Raw genomic sequence first — 27836 nt, 5'->3', positions numbered from 1 at the left:
TTGTTTCTTGTTCTGTATGATTTTCATTCTGATTCGTCGTATTTCGATTTGCAGCTCGGATCAAGAGAACGGATTTGTGGTGTTTTTGCCTTGTAAAAAAAGTGGTCGTCCAGAGCTACTTTTGGATAGGCAGCGTTTACATGAAAAGCTTGTTGATACAAACGTTAAAGAGACCGGTATTTTAGATCAGCTTTAGCACTGGGCACATAATTAGCCGTTTGCACTATTTCTTAGGCTAATTTGACCGTTTCATGATTGAGCTATGCCAAACCTGTAAAGGGCATGCTTGTCAGGTGGATTTTTACAGTGTTTTTTTTTTTCTTTTTTGTAGATCAATTTGAAATGATCATTTTTTTCTTCTGTTTTGGTTGAACCAAGTGTTTTTTTTTTTTTTTCTTATTTTCAGGCAAATGTCGGCGTGGTCGTTTTGATGTTGCAGAATAGCGGCGTTTTGTGCTGGTGTGATGAGTAGACGAGTGGAGCTCACCGTGAGTTTGAACGGTGTGTGATTCGGTGTCTCTGTTCGGCGGTGCCTCTACACTTCATACTTACCTGGCAGGGGCGAGACCATGATCAAGAAGGTGGTTCACCCAGGGCGAGGCTCAGCCATTGCACTTCGGTTGTGCTGACCGCTGCGAATTCTCCAAATGTGGGAATCTCGACTGCATAATTTCTGATAGTGGGGGACTGCGTTCGCGCTCTCCCCTGATTTCTGTGGTGGCAAAAATAGAGTTTGTAGATTTTGTTCGATGTGCAGCTCGGATCAGGCATTTTTGCGTTGGGACAAAAGTGGTCGTCCAGAGCTATTTTTGGAAAGGCAGCGTTTACATAAAAAGCTTGTTGATACAAACGTTAAAGAGACCGGTATTTTAAATCAGCTTTAGCACTGGGCCAGGCACGTGCACAGACATTTTTGGGGGCAGGTGCTCAAGCCAAAAAAAGGGCACCCATCGCCAAAATTATTAATAAAATAAAAAATGAAAAAACACAGTAGGATATTTAACTTATATATAAAGTTAGTGGGGGACTGCGTTCGCGCTCTCCCCTGATTTCTGTGGTGGCAAAGATAGAGCTTGTAGATTTTAGCCGACCGTATTCAATTAGTTTCTTGCTCTGTATGATTTTCATTCTGATTCGTTGTTCTTTTGCGTGCAGTTCCGATCAATTGGACGGATTCGTGGGGAAAAAAGTGGTCGTTCAGAGCTATTTTTGGATAGGCAGCGTTTACATAAAAAGCTTGTTGATACAAACGTGAAATAGAACGCTAATTTCTGATAATGAGGGACCGCGTTCGCGCTTTTCCTTGATTTCTGTGGTGGCAAAGCAAGAGCTTGTAAAATTGAGCGAGACCGTATTCATTTTGTTTCTTGTTCTGTATGATTTTCATTCTGATTCGTCGTATTTCGATTTGCAGCTCGGATCAGTACACTGTTAGCCCGGACTTTATATCTAATCAAACATTTTTAGTACAACATATATAAAATATTTAAGTTTTTTTTGCCCTACTATAAAGTGCAGAGTACATTGTACTCACTTGAGTACACATTTAAATGTGCTAAAAGATTTAAGTTTACTAAACAAAAAAAAAAGACTTTTCTATCAGATTAACTTAAAGAAGTTAAGTTAAGGTAATTCAACAGAAAAACGCCCACCATTTACGTGTAAGTCCGCCTTTTTTCAGCTTGCTTTTGGTGAATCAGGCAAAAATGATTTTCTTGTGTTCGGGTAGCTATTTGTTTTAACTTTTATATCCTATTGTTGCAAATTACTTTTTACTTTTCATTTAAGGCTTTTTGCAAAAGTAAACTTGTCTTTTGTGAAGTGGAACCTTTGTTAAACTAAATGGACGAACATTTTCTTTCTCATTATGCTATTTTTGAGTAGCATGTACACCAGTCTGATGGGACTTTTTCATCTTCCGTCTAATTTTGGTAAGTGTTGTACTTTACTTAACAATTTTGTTTCAAATAAATGATCTTAATGTTGACACTAAATAAATAATCAAACAGCGCTGCTTTATTTCCCCGTGTTTAGGCTACATGCTAGCATGCTAGCCTTCATACGAAGCAAAGAGTGTGCTGGCTTGCTTTATTTTATTCCTTAAATGAATGGTATTAATGTTGATATTAATACTTCTGTTTCTTGTTTTTTGTTTTGTTTTGTTTTAGAGAGCTGCAGCCAAACGTTAAGAAATCAGCTTGCTGTGTGAAACTGAGTACAGGTTCATGCTGTGAAGAGCTGTTTGTGTTTCATCAGAACTTTATATACAGCTTGTACAGTTTTTAAGATGTTTTATTGACATGTTGTATTTTAAGTAAATACTTCTGAAGTGAAATAAAGAAAAAGAATGTTATTATTCTGTCTGTTTTTCTATAAACATTTCTAATTGATATGTAAAGCGTAATTAACATGAAAACTAAGAAGAAATCACTATTTTTGTCCATTGAGCTCAAGATAATAAGTAGAATTATTGGGGAAACCAGTTGGTATAACAAAAAAAAAAAAGTTTAATCAACTTGCCTTTTAGATGTAATAACTTAATGATTTAAGTTATGCTAACTCAAGTTTTCATTATAAATTACTTAACTTTTTTAAGGCAAGCGGTTTCCCCAAATTTTTTAAGTAGGTTGAACTCATCCGGGCTTACAGTGTAGAACGGATTTGTGGCGTTTTTGCCTTGGAAAAAAAGTGGTCGTCCAGAGCTATTTTTGGAGAGGCAGCGTTTACATAAAAAGCTTGTTGATACAAACGTTAAAGAGACCGGTATTTTAGATCAGCTTTAGCACTGGGCACATAATTAGCCGTTTGCACTATTTCTTAGGCTAATTTGACCGTTTCATGATTGAGCTATGCCAAACCTGTAAAGGGCATGCTTGTCAGGTGGATTTTTACAGTGTTTTTTTTTTCTTTTTTGTAGATCAATTTGAAATGATCATTTTTTTCTTCTGTTTTGGTTGAACCAAGTGTTTTTTTGTTTTTTCTTATTTTCAGGCAAATGTCGGCGTGGTCGTTTTGATGTTGCAGAATAGCGGCGTTTGCGTTCGGTGAGGTTTGTGCTGGTGTGATGAGTAGACGAGTGGAGCTCACCGTGAGTTTGAACGGTGTGTGATTCGGTGTCTCTGTTCGGCGGTGCCTCTACACCTCATACTTACCTGGCAGGGGCGAGACCATGATCAAGAAGGTGGTTCACCCAGGGCGAGGCTCAGCCATTGCACTCTGGTTGTGCTGATCGCTGCGAATTCCCCAAATGTGGGAATCTCGACTGCATAATTTCTGATAGTGGGGGACTGCGTTCGCGCTTTCCCCTGATTTCTGTGGTGGCAAAAATAGAGTTTGTAGATTGTAGTCGACCGTCGTTGTTCGATGTGCAGCTCGGATCAGGAGAACGGATTTGTGGCATTTTTGCGTTGGTATAAAAGTGGTCGTCCAGAGCTATTTTTGGAAAGGCAGCGTTTACATAAAAAGCTTGTTGATACAAACGTTAAAGTACGGTGGCCGAGAAGTGCAAAACAAATTTACATTTCAGAAAACAAAATTACAAAAAAACAAAAACAAATTTACAAGTGCTCGGGTACCCAGTGTTTGTAAATTTGTTTTGGCATATGTAAAAGTGTTTCAGCACTTGTAAATTTATTTTCGGCATATGTAATTTTGTTTTCTAAAATGTATATTTGTTTTGCACTTCCCGGCCGCACATTTCTGACGGAAAAGGCAGGGACAATAAACCGGAAGTGCGTGTTGCTTACCTGCTGTCAATCAAACTGTTTCTCAGCGATAAAGTGAACGGAGTTTGTGATGGTGACGATAAACAAGGTTTTGTCTAGTTTGTGGAAATCATTTTATCCAGTTGACCCGCTATTGTTTTTCTTGTGGAAAGTTTTGTGCAGATGTTTAGACGTGGCGTGTGCATCTCTATTTACCGTCCGCTCTTCTAAACATCTAAGGAATTCCCACAAGAACAACAAAAGCGAAATAATGAAAATAATTAACACAAAATGGACAAAACATTGTTTATTAGGGACGGAACATTTGATACCGAGGCTTTAAAGCTTGTTTCACTTTTGTAACACTGGACTCAGTGTATCGGAGCTTATATTAAAGCAGCATGTGCAGGACTGATGAAGCTTTGGTGCTGTGTTTTATCTCACTCACTATATAAGAGACAACCAAACCAGGGTTTCCCACCGTCCTGTAACATACACAATCCTTCTTTATCTGGAGACCAAACGCCGCGTTCAGTACTGAACTGATACAGGACGCTTTGTTCCGTATTTTTATCAGTGGGAGACGGTGTGGTGTATAAAACAGAAGGAAACTGCTGCTTAATTCATTATATTAAGTAGTGTTCACTTTTATTCTTAGTAACGTGACATAACCTGTTTAATAAACCGCTGTATGAGTAGCACAGTGGGCGGAGTGCGTTGTTTTGCCTAAAATATGGTTCTGACTTATTATAAAGAATGAAAATAATAAATTTTAAACACCATAAATAAAACCTTTGTTCTCATGACTGTGTAAGGTCCCCCCCTGCTGCTATAACCAGCGCACACACACCGTTACTAAGAATAAAAGTGAACACTACTTAATATAATTCCCTCAGTCTCCCATTGATAAAAATACGGAACATAGCGTCCTGTATCAGTTCAATACTGAACGCGGTGTTTGGTCTCCAGATAAAGAAGGATTGTGTATGTTACAGGACGGTGGGAAACCCTGGTTTGATTGTCTCTTATATAGTGAGTGAGATAAAACACAGCACCAAAGCTTCATCAGTCCTGCACATGCTGCTTTAATATAAGCTCCGATACACTGAGTCCAGTGTTACAAAAGTGAAACAAGCTTTAAAGCCTCGGTATCAGATGTTCCGTCCCTAATAAACAATGTTTTGTCCATTTTGTGTTAATTATTTTCATTATTTCGCTTTTGTTGTTCTTGTGGGAATTCCTTAGATGTTTAGAAGAGCGGACGGTAAATAGAGATGCACACGCCACGTCTAAACATCTGCACAAAACTTTCCACAAGAAAAACAATAGCGGGTCAACTGGATAAAATGATTTCCACAAACTAGACAAAACCTTGTTTATCGTCACCATCACAAACTCCGTTCACTTTACCGCTGAGAAACAGTTTGATTGACAGCAGGTAAGCAACACGCACTTCCGGTTTATTGTCCCTGCCTTTTCCGTCAGAAATGTGCGGCCGGGAAGTGCAAAACAAATATACATTTTAGAAAACAAAATTACATATGCCGAAAATAAATTTACAAGTGCTGAAACACTTTTACATATGCCAAAACAAATTTACAAACACTGGGTACCCGAGCACTTGTAAATTTGTTTTTGCTTTTGTTGTAAATTTGTTTTTGTTTTTTTGTAATTTTGTTTTCTGAAATGTAAATTTGTTTTGCACTTCTCGGCCACCGTATTAAAGAGACCGGTATTTTAAATCAGCTTTAGCACTGGGCCAGGCACGTGCACAGACATTTTTGGGGGCAGGTGCTCAAGCCAAAAAAAGGGCACCCATCGCCAAAATTATTAATAAAATAAAAAATGAAAAAACACAGTAGGATATTTAACTTATATATAAAGTTAGTGGGGGACTGCGTTCGCGCTCTCCCCTGATTTCTGTGGTGGCAAAGATAGAGCTTGTAGATTTTAGCCGACCGTATTCAATTAGTTTCTTGCTCTGTATGATTTTCATTCTGATTCGTTGTTCTTTTGCGTGCAGTTCCGACAAACGTGAAATAGAACGCTAATTTCTGATAATGAGGGACCGCGTTCGCGCTTTCCCTTGATTTCTGTGGTGGCAAAGCAAGAGCTTGTAAAATTGAGCGAGACCGTATTCATTTTGTTTCTTGTTCTGTATGATTTTCATTCTGATTCGTCGTATTTCGATTTGCAGCTCGGATCAAGAACGGATTTGTGGCGTTTTTGCCTTGGAAAAAAAGTGGTCGTCCAGAGCTATTTTTGGATAGGCAGCGTTTACATGAAAAGCTTGTTGATACAAACGTTAAAGAGACCGGTATTTTAGATCAGCTTTAGCACTGGGCACATAATTAGCCGTTTGCACTATTTCTTAGGCTAATTTGACCGTTTCATGATTGAGCTATGCCAAACCTGTAAAGGGCATGCTTGTCAGGTGGATTTTTACAGTGTTTTTTTTTTTTTCTTTTTTGTAGATCAATTTGAAATGATCATTTTTTTCTTCTGTTTTGGTTGAACCAAGTGTTTTTTTTTTTTTTTTCTTATTTTCAGGCAAATGTCGGCGTGGTCGTTTTGATGTTGCAGAATAGTGGCGTTTTGTGCTGGTGTGATGAGTAGACGAGTGGAGCTCACCGTGAGTTTGAACGGTGTGTGATTCGGTGTCTCTGTTCGGCGGTGCCTCTACACCTCATACTTATCTGGCAGGGGCAAGACCACGATCAAGAAGGTGTTTCACCCAGGGTGAGGCTCAGCCATTGCACTTCGGTTGTGCTGATCGCTGCGAATTCCCCAAATGTGGGAATCTCGACTGCATAATTTCTGATAGTGGGGGACTGCGTTCGCGCTCTCCCCTGATTTCTGTGGTGGCAAAAATAGAGTTTGTAGATTTTGTTCGATGTGCAGCTCGGATCAGGCATTTTTGCGTTGGGACAAAAGTGGTCGTCCAGAGCTATTTTTGGAAAGGCAGCATAACATAAAAAGCTTGTTGATACAAACGTTAAAGAGACCGGTATTTTAAATCAGCTTTAGCGCTGGGCCAGGCACGTGCACAGACATTTTTGGGGGCAGGTGCTCAAGCCAAAAAAAGGGCACCCATCGCCAAAATTATTAATAAAATAAAAAATGAAAAAACACAGTAGGATATTTAACTTATATATAAAGTTAGTGGGGGACTGCGTTCGCGCTCTCCCCTGATTTCTGTGGTGGCAAAGATAGAGCTTGTAGATTTTAGCCGACCGTATTCAATTAGTTTCTTGTTCTGTATGATTTTCATTCTGATTCGTTGTTCTTTTGCGTGCAGTTCCGATCAATTGGACGGATTCGTGGGGAAAAAAGTGGTCGTTCAGAGCTATTTTTGGATAGGCAGCGTTTACATAAAAAGCTTGTAGATACAAACGTGAAATAGAACGCTAATTTCTGATAATGAGGGACCGCGTTCGCGCTTTCCCTTGATTTCTGTGGTGGCAAAGCAAGAGCTTGTAAAATTGAGCGAGACCGTATTCATTTTGTTTCTTGTTCTGTATGATTTTCATTCTGATTCGTCATATTTCGATTTGCAGCTCGGATCAAGAACGGATTTGTGGCGTTTTTGCCTTGGAAAAAAAGTGGTCGTCCAGAGCTATTTTTGGATAGGCAGCGTTTACATGAAAAGCTTGTTGATACAAACGTTAAAGAGACCGGTATTTTAGATCAGCTTTAGCACTGGGCACATAATTAGCCGTTTGCACTATTTCTTAGGCTAATTTGACCGTTTCATGATTGAGCTATGCCAAACCTGTAAAGGGCATGCTTGTCAGGTGGATTTTTTACAGTGTTTTTTTTTCTTTTTTGTAGATCAATTTGAAATGATCATTTTTTTCTTCTGTTTTGGTTGAACCAAGTGGTTTTTTTTTTTTTCTTATTTTCAGGCAAATGTCGGCGTGGTCGTTTTGATGTTGCAGAATAGTGGCGTTTTGTGCTGGTGTGATGAGTAGACGAGTGGAGCTCACCGTGAGTTTGAACGGTGTGTGATTCGGTGTCTCTGTTCGGCGGTGCCTCTACACCTCATACTTACCTGGCAGGGGCAAGACCACGATCAAGAAGGTGTTTCACCCAGGGTGAGGCTCAGCCATTGCACTTCGGTTGTGCTGACCGCTGCGAATTCCCCAAATGTGGGAATCTCGACTGCATAATTTCTGATAGTGGGGGACTGCGTTCGCGCTCTCCCCTGATTTCTGTGGTGGCAAAAATAGAGTTTGTAGATTTTGTTCGATGTGCAGCTCGGATCAGGAAAACGGGTTTGTGGCATTTTTGCGTTGGGACAAAAGTGGTCGTCCAGAGCTATTTTTGGAAAGGCAGCGTTTACATAAAAAGCTTGTTGATACAAACGTTAAAGAGACCGGTATTTTAAATCAGCTTTAGCACTGGGCCAGGCACGTGCACAGACATTTTTGGGGGCAGGTGCTCAAGCCAAAAAAAGGGCACCCATCGCCAAAATTATTAATAAAATAAAAAATGAAAAAACACAGTAGGATATTTAACTTATATATAAAGTTAGTGGGGGACTGCGTTCGCGCTCTCCCCTGATTTCTGTGGTGGCAAAGATAGAGCTTGTAGATTTTAGCCGACCGTATTCAATTAGTTTCTTGCTCTGTATGATTTTCATTCTGATTCGTTGTTCTTTTGCGTGCAGTTCCGACAAACGTGAAATAGAACGCTAATTTCTGATAATGAGGGACCGCGTTCGCGCTTTCCCTTGATTTCTGTAGTGGCAAAGCAAGAGCTTGTAAAATTGAGCGAGACCGTATTCATTTTGTTTCTTGTTCTGATGATTTTCGTTCTGATTCGTCGTATTTCGATTTGAAGCTCGGATAGAACGGATTTGTGGCGTTTTTGCCTTGGAAAAAAAGTGAGCTATTTTTGGATAGGCAGCGTTTACATAAAAAGCTTGTTGATACAAACGTTAAAGAGACCGGTATTTTAGATCAGCTTTAGCACTGGGCACATAATTAGCCGTTTGCACTATTTCTTAGGCTAATTTGACCGTTTCATGATTGAGCTATGCCAAACCTGTAAAGGGCATGCTTGTCAGGTGGATTTCTGTGGTGGCAAAAATAGAGTTTGTAGGTTTTAGCCGACCGTCGTTGTTCGATGTGCAGCTCAGGAGAACGGATATGTGGTATTTTTGCGTTGGGACAAAAGTGGTCGTCCAGAGCTATTTTTGGAAAGGCAGCATAACATAAAAGGCAGCTTACATAAAAAGCTTGTTGATACAAACGTTAAAGAGACCGGTATTTTAAATCAGCTTTAGCACTGGGCCAGGTACGTGCACAGACATTTTTGGGGGCAGGTGCTCAAGCCAAAAATAGGGCACCCATCGCCAAAATTATTAATAAAATAAAAAATGAAAAAACACAGTAGGATATTTAACTTATATATAAAGTTAGTGGGGGACTGCGTTCGCGCTCTTCCCTGATTTCTGTGGTGGCAAAGATAGAGCTTGTAGATTTTAGCCGACCGTATTCAATTAGTTTCTTGTTTTTTCATTCTGATTCGTTGTTCTTTTGCGTGCAGTTCCGATCAATTGGACGGATTCGTGGGGCAAAAAGTGGTAGTTCAGAGCTATTTTTGGATAGGCAGCGTTTGCATAAAAAGCTTGTTGATACAAACGTGAAATAGAACGCTAATTTCTGATAATGATGGACCACGTTCGCGCTTTCCCTTGATTTCTGTGGTGGCAAAGCAAGAGCTTGTAAAATTGAGCGAGACCGTATTCATTTTTTTCTTGTTCTGTATGATTTTCGTTCTGATTCGTCGTATTTCGATTTGAAGCTCGGATAGAACGGATTTGTGGCGTTTTTGCCTTGGGAAAAAAGTGAGCTATTTTTGGATAGGCAGCGTTTACATAAAAAGCTTGTTGATACAAACGTTAAAGAGACCGGTATTTTAGATCAGCTTTAGCACTGGGCACATAATTAGCCGTTTGCACTATTTCTTAGGCTAATTTGACCGTTTCATGATTGAGCTATGCCAAACCTGTAAAGGGCATGCTTGTCAGGTGGATTTTTACAGTGTTTTTTTTTTTCTTTTTTGTAGATCAATTTGAAATGATCATTTTTTTCTTCTGTTTTGGTTGAACCAAGTGTTTTTTTTTTTTTTTTTTCTTATTTTCAGGCAAATGTCGGCGTGGTCGTTTTGATGTTGCAGAATAGCGACGTTTGCGTTCGGTGAGGTTTGTGCTGGTGTGATGAGTAGACGAGTGGAGCTCACCGTGAGTTTGAACGGTGTGTGATTCGGTGTCTCTGTTCGGCGGTGCCTCTACACCTCATACTTACCTGGCAGGGGCGAGACCATGATCAAGAAGGTGGTTCACCCAGGGCGAGGCTCAGCCATTGCACTCTGGTTGTGCTGACCGCTGCGAATTCCCCAAATGTGGGAATCTCGACTGCATAATTTCTGATAGTGGGGGACTGCGTTCGCGCTCTCCCCTGATTTCTGTGGTGGCAAAAATAGAGTTTGTAGATTTTAGCCGACCGTCGTTGTTCGATGTGCAGCTCGGATCAAGAGAACGGATTTGTGGTGTTTTTGCCTTGGAAAAAAAGTGGTCGTCCAGAGCTGTTTTTGGATAGGCAGCGTTTACATGAAAAGCTTGTTGATACAAACGTTAAAGAGACCGGTATTTTAGATCAGCTTTAGCACTGGGCACATAATTAGCCGTTTGCACTATTTCTTAGGCTAATTTGACCGTTTTATGATTGAGCTATGCCAAACCTGTAAAGGGCATGCTTGTCAGGTGGATTTTTACAGTGTTTTCTTTTTTCTTTTTTGTAGATCAATTTGAAATGATCATTTTTTTCTTCTGTTTTGGTTGAACCAAGTGGTTTTTTTTTCTTATTTTCAGGCAAATGTCGGCGTGGTCGTTTTGATGTTGCAGAATAGCGGCGTTTTGTGCTGGTGTGATGAGTAGACGAGTGGAGCTCACCGTGAGTTTGAACGGTGTGTGATTCGGTGTCTCTGTTCGGCGGTGCCTCTACACCTCATACTTACCTGGCAGGGGCGAGACCATGATCAAGAAGGTGGTTCACCCAGGGCGAGGCTCAGCCATTGCACTCTGGTTGTGCTGACCGCTGCGAATTCCCCAAATGTGGGAATCTCGACTGCATAATTTCTGACAGTGGGGGACTGCGTTCGCGCTCTCCCCTGATTTCTGTGGTGGCAAAAATAGAGTTTGTAGATTGTAGTCGACCGTCGTTGTTCGATGTGCAGCTCGGATCAGGAGAACGGATTTGTGGCATTTTTGCGTTGGGACAAAAGTGGTCGTCCAGAGCTATTTTTGGAAAGGCAGCGTTTACATAAAAAGCTTGTTGATACAAACGTTAAAGAGACCGGTATTTTAAATCAGCTTTAGCACTGGGCCAGGCACGTGCACAGACATTTTTGGGGGCAGGTGCTCAAGCCAAAAAAAGGGCACCCATCGCCAAAATTATTAATAAAATAAAAAATGAAAAAACACAGTAGGATATTTAACTTAGGCCTATATATAAAGTTAGTGGGGGACTGCGTTCGCGCTCTCCCCTGATTTCTGTGGTGGCAAAGATAGAGCTTGTAGATTTTAGCCGACCGTATTCAATTAGTTTCTTGCTCTGTATGATTTTCATTCTGATTCGTTGTTCTTTTGCGTGCAGTTCCGACAAACGTGAAATAGAACGCTAATTTCTGATAATGAGGGACCGCGTTCGCGCTTTCCCTTGATTTCTGTGGTGGCAAAGCAAGAGCTTGTAAAATTGAGCGAGACCGTATTCATTTTGTTTCTTGTTCTGTATGATTTTCATTCTGATTCGTCGTATTTCGATTTGCAGCTCGGATCAAGAACGGATTTGTGGCGTTTTTGCCTTGGAAAAAAAGTGGTCGTCCAGAGCTATTTTTGGATAGGCAGCGTTTATATGAAAAGCTTGTTGATACAAACGTTAAAGAGACCGGTATTTTAGATCAGCTTTAGCACTGGGCACATAATTAGCCGTTTGCACTATTTCTTAGGCTAATTTGACCGTTTCATGATTGAGCTATGCCAAACCTGTAAAGGGCATGCTTGTCAGGTGGATTTTTACAGTGTTTTTTTTTCTTTTTTGTAGATCAATTTGAAATGATCATTTTTTTCTTCTGTTTTGGTTGAACCAAGTGTTTTTTTTTTTTTTTCTTATTTTCAGGCAAATGTCGGCGTGGTCGTTTTGATGTTGCAGAATAGTGGCGTTTTGTGCTGGTGTGATGAGTAGACGAGTGGAGCTCACCGTGAGTTTGAACGGTGTGTGATTCGGTGTCTCTGTTCGGCGGTGCCTCTACACCTCATACTTACCTGGCAGGAGCGAGACCACGATCAAGAAGGTGGTTCACCCAGGGCGAGGCTCAGCCATTGCACTTAGGTTGTGCTGACCGCTGCGAATTCCCCAAATGTGGGAATCTCGACTGCATAATTTCTGATAGTGGGGTACTGCGTTCGCGCTCTCCCCTGATTTCTGTGGTGGCAAAAATAGAGTTTGTAGATTTTAACCGACCGTCGTTGTTCGATGTGCAGCTCGGATCAAGAGAACGGATTTGTGGTGTTTTTGCCTTGGAAAAAAAGTGGTCGTCCAGAGCTATTTTTGGATAGGCAGCGTTTACATGAAAAGCTTGTTGATACAAACGTTAAAGAGACCGGTATTTTAGATCAGCTTTAGCACTGGGCACATAATTAGCCGTTTGCACTATTTCTTAGGCTAATTTGACCGTTTTATGATTGAGCTATGCCAAACCTGTAAAGGGCATGCTTGTCAGGTGGATTTTTACAGTGTTTTCTTTTTTCTTTTTTGTAGATCAATTTGAAATGATCATTTTTTTCTTCTGTTTTGGTTGAACCAAGTGGTTTTTTTTTCTTATTTTCAGGCAAATGTCGGCGTGGTCGTTTTGATGTTGCAGAATAGCGGCGTTTTGTGCTGGTGTGATGAGTAGACGAGTGGAGCTCACCGTGAGTTTGAACGGTGTGTGATTCCGTGTCTCTGTTCGGCGGTGCCTCTACACCTCATACTTACCTGGCAGGGGCGAGACCATGATCAAGAAGGTGGTTCACCCAGGGCGAGGCTCAGCCATTGCACTCTGGTTGTGCTGACCGCTGCGAATTCCCCAAATGTGGGAATCTCGACTGCATAATTTCTGATAGTGGGGGACTGCGTTCGCGCTCTCCCCTGATTTCTGTGGTGGCAAAAATAGAGTTTGTAGATTGTAGTCGACCGTCGTTGTTCGATGTGCAGCTCGGATCAGGAGAACGGATTTGTGGCATTTTTGCGTTGGGACAAAAGTGGTCGTCCAGAGCTATTTTTGGAAAGGCAGCGTTTACATAAAAAGCTTGTTGATACAAACGTTAAAGAGACCGGTATTTTAAATCAGCTTTAGCACTGGGCCAGGCACGTGCACAGACATTTTTGGGGGCAGGTGCTCAAGCCAAAAAAAGGGCACCCATCGCCAAAATTATTAATAAAATAAAAAATGAAAAAACACAGTAGGATATTTAACTTATATATAAAGTTAGTGGGGGACTGCGTTCGCGCTCTCCCCTGATTTCTGTGGTGGCAAAGCAAGAGCTTGTAAAATTGAGCGAGACCGTATTCATTTTGTTTCTTGTTCTGTATGATTTTCATTCTGATTCGTCGTATTTCGATTTGCAGCTCGGATCAAGAACGGATTTGTGGCGTTTTTGCCTTGGAAAAAAAGTGGTCGTCCAGAGCTATTTTTGGATAGGCAGCGTTTACATGAAAAGCTTGTTGATACAAACGTTAAAGAGACCGGTATTTTAGATCAGCTTTAGCACTGGGCACATAATTAGCCGTTTGCACTATTTCTTAGGCTAATTTGACCGTTTCATGATTGAGCTATGCCAAACCTGTAAAGGGCATGCTTGTCAGGTGGATTTTTACAGTGTTTTTTTTTTTCTTTTTTGTAGATCAATTTGAAATGATCATTTTTTTCTTCTGTTTTGGTTGAACCAAGTGTTTTTTTTTTTTTTCTTATTTTCAGGCAAATGTCGGCGTGGTCGTTTTGATGTTGCAGAATAGTGGCGTTTTGTGCTGGTGTGATGAGTAGACGAGTGGAGCTCACCGTGAGTTTGAACGGTGTGTGATTCGGTGTCTCTGTTCGGCGGTGCCTCTACACCTCATACTTACCTGGCAGGGGTGAGACCATGATCAAGAAGGTGGTTCACCCAGGGCGAGGCTCAGCCATTGCACTTCGGTTGTGCTGACCGCTGCGAATTCCCCAAATGTGGGAATCTCGACTGCATAATTTGTGATAGTGGGGGACTGCGTTCGCGCTCTCCCCTGATTTCTGTGGTGGCAAAAATAGAGTTTGTAGATTTTATTCGATGTGCAGCTCGGATCAGGCATTTTTGCGTTGGGACAAAAGTGGTCGTCCAGAGCTATTTTTGGAAAGGCAGCATAACATAAAAAGCTTGTTGATACAAACGTTAAAGAGACCGGTATTTTAAATCAGCTTTAGCACTGGGCCAGGCACGTGCACAGACATTTTTGGGGGCAGGTGCTCAAGCCAAAAAAAGGGCACCCATCGCCAAAATTATTAATAAAATAAAAAATGAAAAAACACAGTAGGATATTTAACTTATATATAAAGTTAGTGGGGGACTGCGTTCGCGCTCTCCCCTGATTTTTGTGGTGGCAAAGATAGAGCTTGTAGATTTTAGCCGACCGTATTCAATTAGTTTCTTGTTCTGTATGATTTTCATTCTGATTCGTTGTTCTTTTGCGTGCAGTTCCGATCAATTGGACGGATTCGTGGGGAAAAAAGTGGTCGTTCAGAGCTATTTTTGGATAGGCAGCGTTTACATAAAAAGCTTGTTGATACAAACGTGAAATAGAACGCTAATTTCTGATATGAGGGACCGCGTTCGCGCTTTCCCTTGATTTCTGTGGTGGCAAAGCAAGAGCTTGTAAAATTGAGCGAGACCGTATTCATTTTGTTTCTTGTTCTGTATGATTTTCATTCTGATTCGTCGTATTTCGATTTGCAGCTCGGATCAAGAACGGATTTGTGGCGTTTTTGCCTTGGAAAAAAAGTGGTCGTCCAGAGCTATTTTTGGATAGGCAGCGTTTACATGAAAAGCTTGTTGATACAAACGTTAAAGAGACCGGTATTTTAGATCAGCTTTAGCACTGGGCACATAATTAGCCGTTTGCACTATTTCTTAGGCTAATTTGACCGTTTCATGATTGAGCTATGCCAAACCTGTAAAGGGCATGCTTGTCAGGTGGATTTTTTACAGTGTTTTCTTTTCTTTTTTGTAGATCAATTTGAAATGATCATTTTTTTCTTCTGTTTTGGTTGAACCAAGTGTTTTTTTTTCTTTCTTATTTTCAGGCAAATGTCGGCGTGGTCGTTTTGATGTTGCAGAATAGTGGCGTTTTGTGCTGGTGTGATGAGTAGACGAGTGGAGCTCACCGTGAGTTTGAACGGTGTGTGATTCGGTGTCTCTGTTCGGCGGTGCCTCTACACCTCATACTTACCTGGCAGGGACGAGACCACGATCAAGAAGGTGGTTCACCCAGGGCGTGGCTCAGCCATTGCACTTCGGTTGTGCTGACCGCTGCGAGTTCCCCAAATGTGGGAATCTCGACTGCATAATTTCTGATAGTGGGGGACTGCGTTCGCGCTCTCCCCTGATATCTGTGGTGGCAAAAATAGAGTTTGTAGATTTTAGCCGACCGTCGTTGTTCGATGTGCAGCTCGGATCACGAGAACGGATTTATGGCGTTTTTGCCTTGGAAAAAAAGTGGTCGTCCAGAGCTATTTTTGGATAGGCAGCGTTTACATGAAAAGCTTGTTGATACAAACGTTAAAGAGACCGGTATTTTAGATCAGCTTTAGCACTGGGCACATAATTAGCCGTTTGCACTATTTCTTAGGCTAATTTGACCGTTTCATGATTGAGCTATGCCAAACCTGTAAAGGGCATGCTTGTCAGGTGGATTTTTACAGTGTTTTTTTTTTTCTTTTTTGTAGATCAATTTGAAATGATCATTTTTTTCTTCTGTTTTGGTTGAACCAAGTGTTTTTTTTTTTTTTTTCTTATTTTCAGGCAAATGTCGGCGTGGTCGTTTTGATGTTGCAGAATAGCGGCGTTTGCGTTCGGTGAGGTTTGTGCTGGTGTGATGAGTAGACGAGTGGAGCTCACCGTGAGTTTGAACGGTGTGTGATTCGGTGTCTCTGTTCGGCGGTGCCTCTACACCTCATACTTACCTGGCAGGGGCGAGACCATGATCAAGAAGGTGGTTCACCCAGGGCGAGGCTCAGCCATTGCACTCTGGTTGTGCTGACCGCTGCGAATTCCCCAAATGTGGGAATCTCGACTGCATAATCTCTGATAGTGGGGGACTGCGTTCGCGCTCTCCCCTGATTTCTGTGGTGGCAAAAATAGAGTTTGTAGATTTTGTTCGATGTGCAGCTCGGATCAGGAGAACGGATTTGTGGCATTTTTGCGTTGGGACAAAAGTGGTCGTCCAGAGCTATTTTTGGAAAGGCAGCGTTTACATAAAAAGCTTGTAGATACAAACGTGAAATAGAACGCTAATTTCTGATAATGAGGGACCGCGTTCGCGCTTTCCCTTGATTTCTGTGGTGGCAAAGCAAGAGCTTGTAAAATTGAGCGAGACCGTATTCATTTTTTTCTTGTTCTGTATGATTTTCGTTCTGATTCGTCGTATTTCGATTTGAAGCTCGGATCAGAACGGATTTGTGGCGTTTTTGCCTTGGAAAAAAAGTGGTCGTCCAGAGCTATTTTTGGATAGGCAGCGTTTACATAAAAAGCTTGTTGATACAAACGTTAAAGAGACCGGTATTTTAGATCAGCTTTAGCACTGGGCACATAATTAGCCGTTTGCACTATTTCTTAGGCTAATTTGACTGTTTCATGATTGAGCTATGCCAAACCTGTAAAGGGCATGCTTGTCAGGTGGATTTTTACAGTGTTTTTTCTTTCTTTTTTGTAGATCAATTTGAAATGATCATTTTTTTCTTCTGTTTTGGTTGAACCAAGTGTTTTTTTTTTTTTTTTCTTATTTTCAGGCAAATGTCGGCGTGGTCGTTTTGATGTTGCAGAATAGCGGCGTTTGCGTTCGGTGAGGTTTGTGCTGGTGTGATGAGTAGACGAGTGGAGCTCATCGTGAGTTTGAACGGTGTGTGATTCGGTGTCTCTGTTCGGCGGTGCCTCTACACCTCATACTTACCTGGCAGGGGCGAGACCATGATCAAGAAGGTGGTTCACCCGGGGCGAGGCTCAGCCATTGCACTCCGGTTGTGCTGACCGCTGCGAATTCCCCAAATGTGGGAATCTCGACTGCATAATTTCTGATAGTGGGGGACTGCGTTCGCGCTCTCTCCTGATTTCTGTGGTGGCAAAAATAGAGTTTGTAGGTTTTAGCCGACCGTCGTTGTTCGATGTGCAGCTCGGATCAGGAGAACGGATTTGTGGCATTTTTGCGTTGGGACAAAAGTGGCCGTCCAGAGCTATTTTTGGAAAGGCAGCATAACATAAAAGGCAGCTTACATAGAAAGCTTGTTGATACAAACGTTAAAGAGACCGGTATTTTAAATCAGCTTTAGCACTGGGCCAGGTACGTGCACAGACATTTTTGGGGGCAGGTGCTCAAGCCAAAAAAAGGGCACCCATCGCCAAAATTATTAATACAATAAAAAATGAAAAAACACAGTAGGATATTTAACTTATATATAAAGTTAGTGGGGGACTGCGTTCGCGCTCTCCCCTGATTTCTGTGGTGGCAAAGATAGAGCTTGTAGATTTTAGCCGACCGTATTCTGTTGTGAGAGTTGGACGCGGAGTCGGATAGAAATGGACTGGAGCAACAAGTAGATTATTCTTCTTTATTAAACATCGTAGAAATATTCTTGATAAAATAAATACACACCACAATAGTCCCGTACACGTTACAAGTTCATCCCATGCATTCTAACAAACAGTCGCGTTTAAACATGATTGGCGCATGCGCATTTAATCTAATACGTCACAAGTCACATGATCGGCACTGTCCCAATATAAACTTGAGAGTATATATGAAGTGCACTTAATAATAAACTATCATATATTAACACCCCCACTTACTCTCAAGTTACATACATTATATTACACATTTCAACGTTACATTACATTCCAAAAAGAAAGTTCTTAAATTTTTGTAACTTTACCTTTGTCACAGGTTTAGTCATAACATCAGCGATCATTTTTTCTGTTGAACAAAATGACAAAATAATTTTTCCATCTTTCAACATTGCTCTAATAAAGTGATATTTGATGTCAATATGCTTACATCTTTGTCTGCTCACGGGATCTTTAGCTAAAGCTATTGCACCTTGATTGTCCTCAAAAATTTGCACTGGTGAACATTGGTATACATTATCAATACCTCCCAGTAACTGAACAAGATATACACTCTCCTGTGCTGTAGCTGTTAAAGCCATGTACTTCTTGTTTCTTGTTCTGTATGATTTTCATTCTGATTCGTCGTATTTCGATTTGCAGCTCGGATCAGAACGGATTTGTGGCGTTTTTGCCTTGGAAAAAAAGTGGTCGTCCAGAGCTATTTTTGGATAGGCAGCGTTTACATAAAAAGCTTGTTGATACAAACGTTAAAGAGACCGGTATTTTAGATCAGCTTTAGCACTGGGCACATAATTAGCCGTTTGCACTATTTCTTAGGCTAATTTGACCGTTTCATGATTGAGCTATGCCAAACCTGTAAAGGGCATGCTTGTCAGGTGGATTTTTACAGTGTTTTTTTTTTTTTTTTGTAGATCAATTTGAAATGATCATTTTTTTCTTCTGTTTTGGTTGAACCAAGTGTTTTGTTTTTTTTTCTTATTTTCAGGCAAATGTCGGCGTGGTCGTTTTGATGTTGCAGAATAGCGGCGTTTGCGTTCGGTGAGGTTTGTGCTGGTGTGATGAGTAGACGAGTGGAGCTCACCGTGAGTTTGAACGGTGTGTGATTCGGTGTCTCTGTTCGGCGGTGCCTCTACACCTCATACTTACCTGGCAGGGGCGAGACCATGATCAAGAAGGTGGTTCACCCAGGGTGAGGCTCAGCCATTGCACTCCGGTTGTGCTGACCGCTGCGAATTCCCCAAATGTGGGAATCTCGACTGCATAATTTCTGATAGTGGGGGACTGCGTTCGCGCTCTCCCCTGATTTCTGTGGTGGCAAAAGTAGAGTTTGCAGATTTTAGCCGACCGTCGTTGTTCGATGTGCAGCTCGGATCAGGAGAACGGATTTGTGGCATTTTTGCGTTGGGACAAAAGTGGTCGTCCAGAGCTATTTTTGGAAAGGCAGCGTTTACATAAAAAGCTTGTAGATACAAACGTGAAATAGAACGCTAATTTCTGATAATGAGGGACCGCGTTCGCGCTTTCCCTTGATTTCTGTGGTGGCAAAGCAAGAGCTTGTAAAATTGAGCGAGACCGTATTCATTTTTTTCTTGTTCTGTATGATTTTCGTTCTGATTCGTGGTATTTCGATTTGAAGCTCGGATCAGAACGGATTTGTGGCGTTTTTGCCTTGGAAAAAAAGTGGTCGTCCAGAGCTATTTTTGGATAGGCAGCGTTTACATAAAAAGCTTGTTGATACAAACGTTAAAGAGACCGGTATTTTAGATCAGCTTTAGCACTGGGCACATAATTAGCCGTTTGCACTATTTCTTAGGCTAATTTGACCGTTTCATGATTGAGCTATGCCAAACCTGTAAAGGGCATGCTTGTCAGGTGGATTTTTACAGTGTTTTTTTTTTCTTTTTTGTAGATCAATTTGAAATGATCATTTTTTTCTTCTGTTTTGGTTGAACCAAGTGTTTTTTTTTTTTTTTTTCTTATTTTCAGGCAAATGTCGGCGTGGTCGTTTTGATGTTGCAGAATAGCGGCGTTTGCGTTCGGTGAGGTTTGTGCTGGTGTGATGAGTAGACGAGTGGAGCTCATCGTGAGTTTGAACGGTGTGTGATTCGGTGTCTCTGTTCGGCGGTGCCTCTACACCTCATACTTACCTGGCAGGGGCGAGACCATGATCAAGAAGGTGGTTCACCCGGGGCGAGGCTCAGCCATTGCACTCCGGTTGTGCTGACCGCTGCGAATTCCCCAAATGTGGGAATCTCGACTGCATAATTTCTGATAGTGGGGGACTGCGTTCGCGCTCTCTCCTGATTTCTGTGGTGGCAAAAATAGAGTTTGTAGGTTTTAGCCGACCGTCGTTGTTCGATGTGCAGCTCGGATCAGGAGAACGGATTTGTGGCATTTTTGCGTTGGGACAAAAGTGGCCGTCCAGAGCTATTTTTGGAAAGGCAGCATAACATAAAAGGCAGCTTACATAGAAAGCTTGTTGATACAAACGTTAAAGAGACCGGTATTTTAAATCAGCTTTAGCACTGGGCCAGGTACGTGCACAGACATTTTTGGGGGCAGGTGCTCAAGCCAAAAAAAGGGCACCCATCGCCAAAATTATTAATACAATAAAAAATGAAAAAACACAGTAGGATATTTAACTTATATATAAAGTTAGTGGGGGACTGCGTTCGCGCTCTCCCCTGATTTCTGTGGTGGCAAAGATAGAGCTTGTAGATTTTAGCCGACCGTATTCTGTTGTGAGAGTTGGACGCGGAGTCGGATAGAAATGGACTGGAGCAACAAGTAGATTATTCTTCTTTATTAAACATCGTAGAAATATTCTTGATAAAATAAATACACACCACAATAGTCCCGTACACGTTACAAGTTCATCCCATGCATTCTAACAAACAGTCGCGTTTAAACATGATTGGCGCATGCGCATTTAATCTAATACGTCACAAGTCACATGATCGGCACTGTCCCAATATAAACTTGAGAGTATATATGAAGTGCACTTAATAATAAACTATCATATATTAACACCCCCACTTACTCTCAAGTTACATACATTATATTACACATTTCAACGTTACATTACATTCCAAAAAGAAAGTTCTTAAATTTTTGTAACTTTACCTTTGTCACAGGTTTAGTCATAACATCAGCGATCATTTTTTCTGTTGAACAAAATGACAAAATAATTTTTCCATCTTTCAACATTGCTCTAATAAAGTGATATTTGATGTCAATATGCTTACATCTTTGTCTGCTCACGGGATCTTTAGCTAAAGCTATTGCACCTTGATTGTCCTCAAAAATTTGCACTGGTGAACATTGGTATACATTATCAATACCTCCCAGTAACTGAACAAGATATACACTCTCCTGTGCTGTAGCTGTTAAAGCCATGTACTCAGCTTCACATGTAGATAATGCCACTGTAGGTTGTTTCTTTGTTTTCCATGAAACTAAACCTCCTGTTTCATTTAAACTAAAGCAATATCCTGTCATGCTACGCCTATCCTGGCTGTCTGTTGCCCAATCTGCGTCACTGTAAGCTTGTACACTTAGACCTTCTTTGCTCTTTTTATAACACATTTGATAATCACTAGTGCTTTTCAAAAATCGCAACACATGCTTTGCTGTTACCCATTGTTGTTCAGTTGGTTTGTCTAAATATTGAGACAACTTGCTCACAACAAAACTTAGGTCTGGTCTTGTACATGTCATCACATATATTAAACTTCCTACAAGTTCTCTATATTTCCTTGGTTCAACAAACTTTTCACAGTTTTCGTTGTAATTCATCTTTGGTTCGCAAGGTGTCGCCCTCGGTTTACATTGAGCCATATCGAACCTATTCAAGATTTTATCAATGTATCGACTCTGGTTCATTTTTACAAAGTTTTCTCCCAATTCAAAATCTATTCCTAAAAAGTGTTTTAATTTTCCCAAGTCTTTCATTTTAAATTTTTCAGTTAGCATCTGTTTCACTATCCTCATCACACTTTCATTGCTTGTTGCTATAATCAAATCATCAACCCATATAATCAATATTATTTTGTCACTTTCTGTCCCTTTTACATACACGCAATGATCAGCTGGATTTTGTGTGAACCCCTTCTCTAATAAGTGATCCTGTAAGACTTTGTTCCAATTTCTACCTGATTGTTTTAATCCATATAGTGACTTTTTCAATTTGTACACTAACTTCTTATTTTTCTCAGATTTTACTTCGAATCCCTCTGGTTGTTCTATGTACACTTCACAATCTATTGGTGCATGTAGATATGCAGCTTTCACATCCATCTGATGTAGTAACATATCATTTTGTGCTGCTAATTGTAAAATTACCCGTATGCTAGTCATACTCGCTGTTGGTGAAAAAGTTTCATAGTAATCTACTCCAGGAATTTGACTATACCCTTTTGCTACATACCTCGCCTTATATGTCTCTGCACCATCTGGGTTATCTTTGATTGTATAAACCCATCTGCCCCCCACTACCTTTTTACCTTCAGGCAAGATGGCCAAAGTATAGGTATCATTTTCATTTAACGAGTTCACTTCTTCTACCATAGCGTCTTTCCATTTACTAGACTGAGTAGAATTCATAGCTTCAGTAAATGATTGCGGCACATTACTAATTAGTCTATAGCAATAATCGATGTTAAATAACATACTGTCTCCACTATCTATATTGGATACATAATCATTCAGATATTTAGGCTTTCTACGCTCCCTTTGAGGATAACGCGCCTTAGGACTGTCCTGAAGATTGTCTACCTGTTCTTCTAGGTTCTGACTTTCTATAGTTTGTACTGGATCTACATTAATTGGACTATCAGCCCTAGTACTATCAGCTTTTTGTTTGACCTGTGGAGTTCTGCTAATGCTATCTTCATCCTCCTCAACCATTATCTGTTGAGTTACTGTGTCCTGAGCTACACTACTCCTCTCAGTACATTTCACCAGTCTACTTTTTGCAATTTTACCAGTGTTTGGATAATACACCAAATAAGCTGGGCTGTATTTATCATAGCCTACAAAAATTCCTTTGTCACATTTTGAATCCAGTTTCTTCCTGTCCTGTTTGTATGCATAACACACTGATCCAAATTTGTACATTGTGGAAACATTAGGTTTCTTACCTGTCAACATATAGTAGGGTGTTTGCTTAGTACGGTTAGAATAACACCTATTTCTAATTATTGCAGCTGTCTGTAAAGCATACGTCCATAAATATTTTGGTAAGTTACTTTCAATAAGCATGCATCTAGCCATGTCAAATAGGGTTCTCCACTGTCTTTCCGCTGTACCATTTTGATGAGGTGAATATGGTGCTGACAATTCATGTCTGATCCTATTTTTACACAGTACTGTCTGAAAATTTTCACATGTAAATTCTGTACCATTATCCGATCTCAGACATTTTATCTTACCGTAAGGTGATGTGTCAGCAATAAACTTCTCTAATGCTTTTGTGGTACCGCTCTTATTTTTCAAAAAATAAGTAAACACTGCCCCAGAAAAATCATCTGTAAACACCACTGCATACCTATATCCATCTTTTGATACTGGATCAATTGGACCTGCTAAATCTGTGTGCACCAAACCTAGTACCTCTTTAGCTTTCTTGTCAGGATTCCGATTTCTGCTTTGGGTGAACTTTCCCTGTATACACACGTCACATTGCAAGTTAGATATATCAACATCTCCCTTAATTTCCATACCTTCAACAACACCTTCTAGTTTTAATATGTCAGCATAATTGCAATGACCTAAAATTTCGTGCCATGTTTGTACATCTTTACAACTATTACAACAGTCACTCTCATCAATTTCAGTTTTCAAAAAATAGAGTCTATTGTACTCTTTGATGCAAAATTTATTACCGTCCTCCAGCTGAATCTCATTTTTACCCCTCTGAAAGACCACTTTGGCACCGTTGGTCGTTGCTGCTTTGACAGAGAAAATGTCCTGTGGGTACGAAGGGATGTACAACGCGTCTCTGAGTAACGCTGTGCACCGACGCCCTCTGTAGTCGATCAGCTTCACTTGTGCGTCTCCTCGCCGTTGTGCAGCTCCTGTAGTTCTCGTTCCATCCGCCAGCTCCATGACGTGATTCTCTGGTTGAAATGTTGAATCGAATGTTTTGAACTTTCCGATATCAGTTATAACGTGGGATGTTGCTCCAGTATCGACCATCAGACCATTTAACTTTGTCTTTGACTGTTTGAAGTATTCGCTCACTTTGAATGCATACGAGCTTGCAGCCTCACCATCAAGTACTTGCCTTACCTCGTCTCGGTTACTTGAATTTCGATACTTCTTCCAACATTTTTCTTCTGCGTGTGACTTACTTTTACATCGTCCACACCATTGATTCTGTCGTGGTTGCTTATCCGGACATATCCTCGCCTTATGTCCCTTTTTACCGCAACTGTAGCAAACAATCTGACTGTTCATCTTTTCTCGCACTTTTACCTTCATCACGGTGTCGTCAATACTGTGTGTGTTGTACTTTTCTGTGTCTTCATAGCTCCTTAATTTGATTTTGAATTTGGCAAAGGTCATCCTCTTATCACTTTGCGTCACATAGATAGCAAATGGTTTAAACATTTCTGGTAAACCTTTCAAAATCATTGCTATTAAGAGTCCATCACTTAAAGTTTCACCTGCACTTCTCAAAGCTGTAATGGCGTTCTCAGCCCTGATTATATAATCAGTCACACTCTCTTCATGTGCTTTTTGCAAGGAGGTTAATTCTGTATATAAGCTAATAATACGCGGCTTTCCTTTACCTGCATAATAGTCTCTCAATATCTTTAGTGCTTTTCTGCCATCATCTTCGGCTTCTCGCATGATTAAGGAGAGACTTGTGTCATCAAGAAATTGAATTAGCTCGGCATACGCGTGTTCATTCTGTTTAGAATCATCCTCTTCTTCTCCATCTTCAGGCTTTCGTAAAATTGTTTCTTTTAGCCCTTGTAACTTTAAGTGTCCAAGGAATTTTGTTTCCCATAACTCATAATTCCTTTCATTTCCATCGAAGACTAATCTATTCCATTTCGTAATCTGTTCATTCGTCTTGTATCTTGCTCCAGCCATCTTTGTCACGTACCTTTATACTTTCGCTCGTAGCTCTAGCTTGTGTCTCTTTGGCTCTGGCGGCTCTGGCAGCTCTGACACCGGCAATCCTACCCAGGTGGGTATACAGGGTACTCTGGGCCCATAACCTGTTGTGAGAGTTGGACGCGGAGTCGGATAGAAATGGACTGGAGCAACAAGTAGATTACTCTTCTTTATTAAACATCGTAGAAATATTCTTGATAAAATAAATACACACCACAATAGTCCCGTACACGTTACAAGTTCATCCCATGCATTCTAACAAACAGTCGCGTTTAAACATGATTGGCGCATGCGCATTTAATCTAATACGTCACAAGTCACATGATCGGCACTGTCCCAATATAAACTTGAGAGTATATATGAAGTGCACTTAATAATAAACTATCATATATTAACATATTCAATTAGTTTCTTGTTCTGTATGATTTTCATTCTGATTCGTTGTTCTTTTGCGTGCAGTTCCTATCAATTGGACGGATTCGTGGGGAAAAAAGTGGTCGTTCAGAGCTATTTTTTGGATAGGCAGCGTTTACATAAAAAGCTTGTTGATACAAACGTGAAATAGAACGCTAATTTCTGATAATGAGGGACCGCGTTCGCGCTTTCCCTTGATTTCTGTGGTGGCAAAGCAAGAGCTTGTAAAATTGAGCGAGACCGTATTCATTTTGTTTCTTGTTCTGTATGATTTTCATTCTGATTCGTCGTATTTCGATTTGCAGCTCGGATCAAGAACGGATTTGTGGCGTTTTTGCCTTGGAAAAAAAGTGGTCGTCCAGAGCTGTTTTTGGATAGGCAGCGTTTACATAAAAAGCTTGTTGATACAAACGTTAAAGAGACCGGTATTTTAGATCAGCTTTAGCACTGGGCACATAATTAGCCGTTTGCACTATTTCTTAGGCTAATTTGACCGTTTTATGATTGAGCTATGCCAAACCTGTAAAGGGCATGCTTGTCAGGTGGATTTTTACAGTGTTTTCTTTTTTCTTTTTTGTAGATCAATTTGAAATGATCATTTTTTTCTTCTGTTTTGGTTGAACCAAGTGGTTTTTTTTTCTTATTTTCAGGCAAATGTCGGCGTGGTCGTTTTGATGTTGCAGAATAGCGGCTTTTTGTGCTGGTGTGATGAGTAGACGAGTGGAGCTCACCGTGAGTTTGAACCGTGTGTGATTCGGTGTCTCTGTTCGGCGGTGCCTCTACACCTCATACTTACCTGACAGGGGCGAGACCATTATCAAGAAGGTGGTTCACCCAGGGCGAGGCTCAGCCATTGCACTCTGGTTGTGCTGACCGCTGCGAATTCCCCAAATGTGGGAATCTCGACTGCATAATTTCTGATAGTGGGGGACTGCGTTCGCGCTCTCCCCTGATTTCTATGGTGGCAAAAATAGAGTTTGTAGATTTTGTTCGATGTGCAGCTCGGATCAGGAGAACGGATTTGTGGCATTTTTGCGTTGGGACAAAAGTGGTCGTCCAGAGCTATTTTTGGAAAGGCAGCGTTTACATAAAAAGCTTGTTGATACAAACGTTAAAGAGACCGGTATTTTAAATCAGCTTTAGCATTGGGCCAGGCACGTGCACAGACATTTTTGGGGGCAGATGCTCAAGCCAAAAAAAGGGCACACATCGCCAAAATTATTAATAAAATAAAAAATGAAAAAACACAGTAGGATATTTAACTTATATATAAAGTTAGTGGGGGACTGCGTTCGCGCTCTCCCCTGATTTCTGTGGTGGCAAAGATAGAGCTTGTAGATTTTAGCCGACCGTATTCAATTAGTTTCTTGCTCTGTATGATTTTCATTCTGATTCGTTGTTCTTTTGCGTGCAGTTCCGACAAACGTGAAATAGAACGCTAATTTCTGATAATGAGGGACCGCGTTCGCGCTTTCCCTTGATTTCTGTAGTGGCAAAGCAAGAGCTTGTAAAATTGAGCGAGACCGTATTCATTTTGTTTCTTGTTCTGTATGATTTTCATTCTGATTCGTCGTATTTCGATTTGCAGCTCGGATCAAGAACGGATTTGTGGCGTTTTTGCCTTGGAAAAAAAGTGGTCGTCCAGAGCTATTTTTGGATAGGCAGCGTTTATATGAAAAGCTTGTTGATACAAACGTTAAAGAGACCGGTATTTTAGATCAGCTTTAGCACTGGGCACATAATTAGCCGTTTGCACTATTTCTTAGGCTAATTTGACCGTTTCATGATTGAGCTATGCCAAACCTGTAAAGGGCATGCTTGTCAGGTGGATTTTTACAGTGTTTTTTTTTCTTTTTTGTAGATCAATTTGAAATGATCATTTTTTTCTTCTGTTTTGGTTGAACCAAGTGTTTTTTTTTTCTTTCTTATTTTCAGGCAAATGTCGGCGTGGTCGTTTTGATGTTGCAGAATAGTGGCGTTTTGTGCTGGTGTGATGAGTAGACGAGTGGAGCTCACCGTGAGTTTGAACGGTGTGTGATTCGGTGTCTCTGTTCGGCGGTGCCTCTACACCTCATACTTACCTGGCAGGGGCGAGACCACGATCAAGAAGGTGATTCACCCAGGGCGAGGCTCAGCCATTGCACTTAGGTTGTGCTGACCGCTGCGAATTCCCCAAATGTGGGAATCTCGACTGCATAATTTCTGATAGTGGGGTACTGCGTTCGCGCTCTCCCCTGATTTCTGTGGTGGCAAAAATAGAGTTTGTAGATTTTAGCCGACCGTCGTTGTTCGATGTGCAGCTCGGATCAAGAGAACGGATTTGTGGTGTTTTTGCCTTGGAAAAAAAGTGGTCGTCCAGAGCTATTTTTGGATAGGCAGCGTTTACATGAAAAGCTTGTTGATACAAACGTTAAAGAGACCGGTATTTTAGATCAGCTTTAGCACTGGGCACATAATTAGCCGTTTGCACTATTTCTTAGGCTAATTTGACCGTTTTATGATTGAGCTATGCCAAACCTGTAAAGGGCATGCTTGTCAGGTGGATTTTTACAGTGTTTTCTTTTTTATTTTTTGTAGATCAATTTGAAATGATCATTTTTTTCTTCTGTTTTGGTTGAACCAAGTGGTTTTTTTTTTCTTATTTTCAGGCAAATATCGGCGTGGTCGTTTTGATGTTGCAGAAT

At 40.8% G+C, this 27836-nt stretch overlaps 16 non-coding genes across 16 annotated transcripts; all 16 read left to right on the top strand.

Moving 5' to 3' along the window:
* The first annotated feature begins 544 nt into the window (after nucleotides 1-544).
* Nucleotides 545-708, top strand: LOC134313147 (U1 spliceosomal RNA). The gene has a single exon (XR_010012043.1). It is a non-coding gene; the product is annotated as a U1 spliceosomal RNA (small nuclear RNA).
* A 2436-nt stretch (nucleotides 709-3144) lies between these two features.
* Nucleotides 3145-3308, top strand: LOC134313138 (U1 spliceosomal RNA). Its single transcript, XR_010012034.1, has one exon. It is a non-coding gene; the product is annotated as a U1 spliceosomal RNA (small nuclear RNA).
* Nucleotides 3309-6392: 3084 nt separating this feature from the next.
* Nucleotides 6393-6556, top strand: LOC134313212 (U1 spliceosomal RNA). Its single transcript, XR_010012105.1, has one exon. It is a non-coding gene; the product is annotated as a U1 spliceosomal RNA (small nuclear RNA).
* Nucleotides 6557-7747: 1191 nt separating this feature from the next.
* On the top strand, nucleotides 7748-7911 carry LOC134313183 (U1 spliceosomal RNA). The gene has a single exon (XR_010012078.1). It is a non-coding gene; the product is annotated as a U1 spliceosomal RNA (small nuclear RNA).
* Nucleotides 7912-10007: 2096 nt separating this feature from the next.
* Nucleotides 10008-10171, top strand: LOC134313126 (U1 spliceosomal RNA). The gene has a single exon (XR_010012022.1). It is a non-coding gene; the product is annotated as a U1 spliceosomal RNA (small nuclear RNA).
* A 548-nt stretch (nucleotides 10172-10719) lies between these two features.
* Nucleotides 10720-10883, top strand: LOC134313135 (U1 spliceosomal RNA). Its single transcript, XR_010012031.1, has one exon. It is a non-coding gene; the product is annotated as a U1 spliceosomal RNA (small nuclear RNA).
* A 1142-nt stretch (nucleotides 10884-12025) lies between these two features.
* Nucleotides 12026-12189, top strand: LOC134313192 (U1 spliceosomal RNA). The gene has a single exon (XR_010012086.1). It is a non-coding gene; the product is annotated as a U1 spliceosomal RNA (small nuclear RNA).
* A 548-nt stretch (nucleotides 12190-12737) lies between these two features.
* On the top strand, nucleotides 12738-12901 carry LOC134313125 (U1 spliceosomal RNA). The gene has a single exon (XR_010012021.1). It is a non-coding gene; the product is annotated as a U1 spliceosomal RNA (small nuclear RNA).
* A 964-nt stretch (nucleotides 12902-13865) lies between these two features.
* LOC134313101 (U1 spliceosomal RNA) lies at nucleotides 13866-14029 on the top strand. The gene has a single exon (XR_010011998.1). It is a non-coding gene; the product is annotated as a U1 spliceosomal RNA (small nuclear RNA).
* A 1189-nt stretch (nucleotides 14030-15218) lies between these two features.
* On the top strand, nucleotides 15219-15382 carry LOC134313184 (U1 spliceosomal RNA). Its single transcript, XR_010012079.1, has one exon. It is a non-coding gene; the product is annotated as a U1 spliceosomal RNA (small nuclear RNA).
* A 569-nt stretch (nucleotides 15383-15951) lies between these two features.
* Nucleotides 15952-16115, top strand: LOC134313176 (U1 spliceosomal RNA). Its single transcript, XR_010012071.1, has one exon. It is a non-coding gene; the product is annotated as a U1 spliceosomal RNA (small nuclear RNA).
* An 822-nt stretch (nucleotides 16116-16937) lies between these two features.
* LOC134313180 (U1 spliceosomal RNA) lies at nucleotides 16938-17101 on the top strand. The gene has a single exon (XR_010012075.1). It is a non-coding gene; the product is annotated as a U1 spliceosomal RNA (small nuclear RNA).
* Nucleotides 17102-18754: 1653 nt separating this feature from the next.
* Nucleotides 18755-18918, top strand: LOC134313109 (U1 spliceosomal RNA). The gene has a single exon (XR_010012006.1). It is a non-coding gene; the product is annotated as a U1 spliceosomal RNA (small nuclear RNA).
* An 837-nt stretch (nucleotides 18919-19755) lies between these two features.
* On the top strand, nucleotides 19756-19919 carry LOC134313179 (U1 spliceosomal RNA). The gene has a single exon (XR_010012074.1). It is a non-coding gene; the product is annotated as a U1 spliceosomal RNA (small nuclear RNA).
* A 6021-nt stretch (nucleotides 19920-25940) lies between these two features.
* Nucleotides 25941-26104, top strand: LOC134313208 (U1 spliceosomal RNA). The gene has a single exon (XR_010012101.1). It is a non-coding gene; the product is annotated as a U1 spliceosomal RNA (small nuclear RNA).
* Nucleotides 26105-27225: 1121 nt separating this feature from the next.
* LOC134313185 (U1 spliceosomal RNA) lies at nucleotides 27226-27389 on the top strand. The gene has a single exon (XR_010012080.1). It is a non-coding gene; the product is annotated as a U1 spliceosomal RNA (small nuclear RNA).
* The last annotated feature ends 447 nt before the right edge of the window (nucleotides 27390-27836 follow it).

This window comes from Trichomycterus rosablanca, chromosome 4 (genome assembly GCF_030014385.1).
Source record: "Trichomycterus rosablanca isolate fTriRos1 chromosome 4, fTriRos1.hap1, whole genome shotgun sequence".
Classification (NCBI taxonomy): domain Eukaryota; kingdom Metazoa; phylum Chordata; class Actinopteri; order Siluriformes; family Trichomycteridae; genus Trichomycterus; species Trichomycterus rosablanca.
This window is presented reverse-complemented; position numbering and strand designations above follow the sequence as displayed.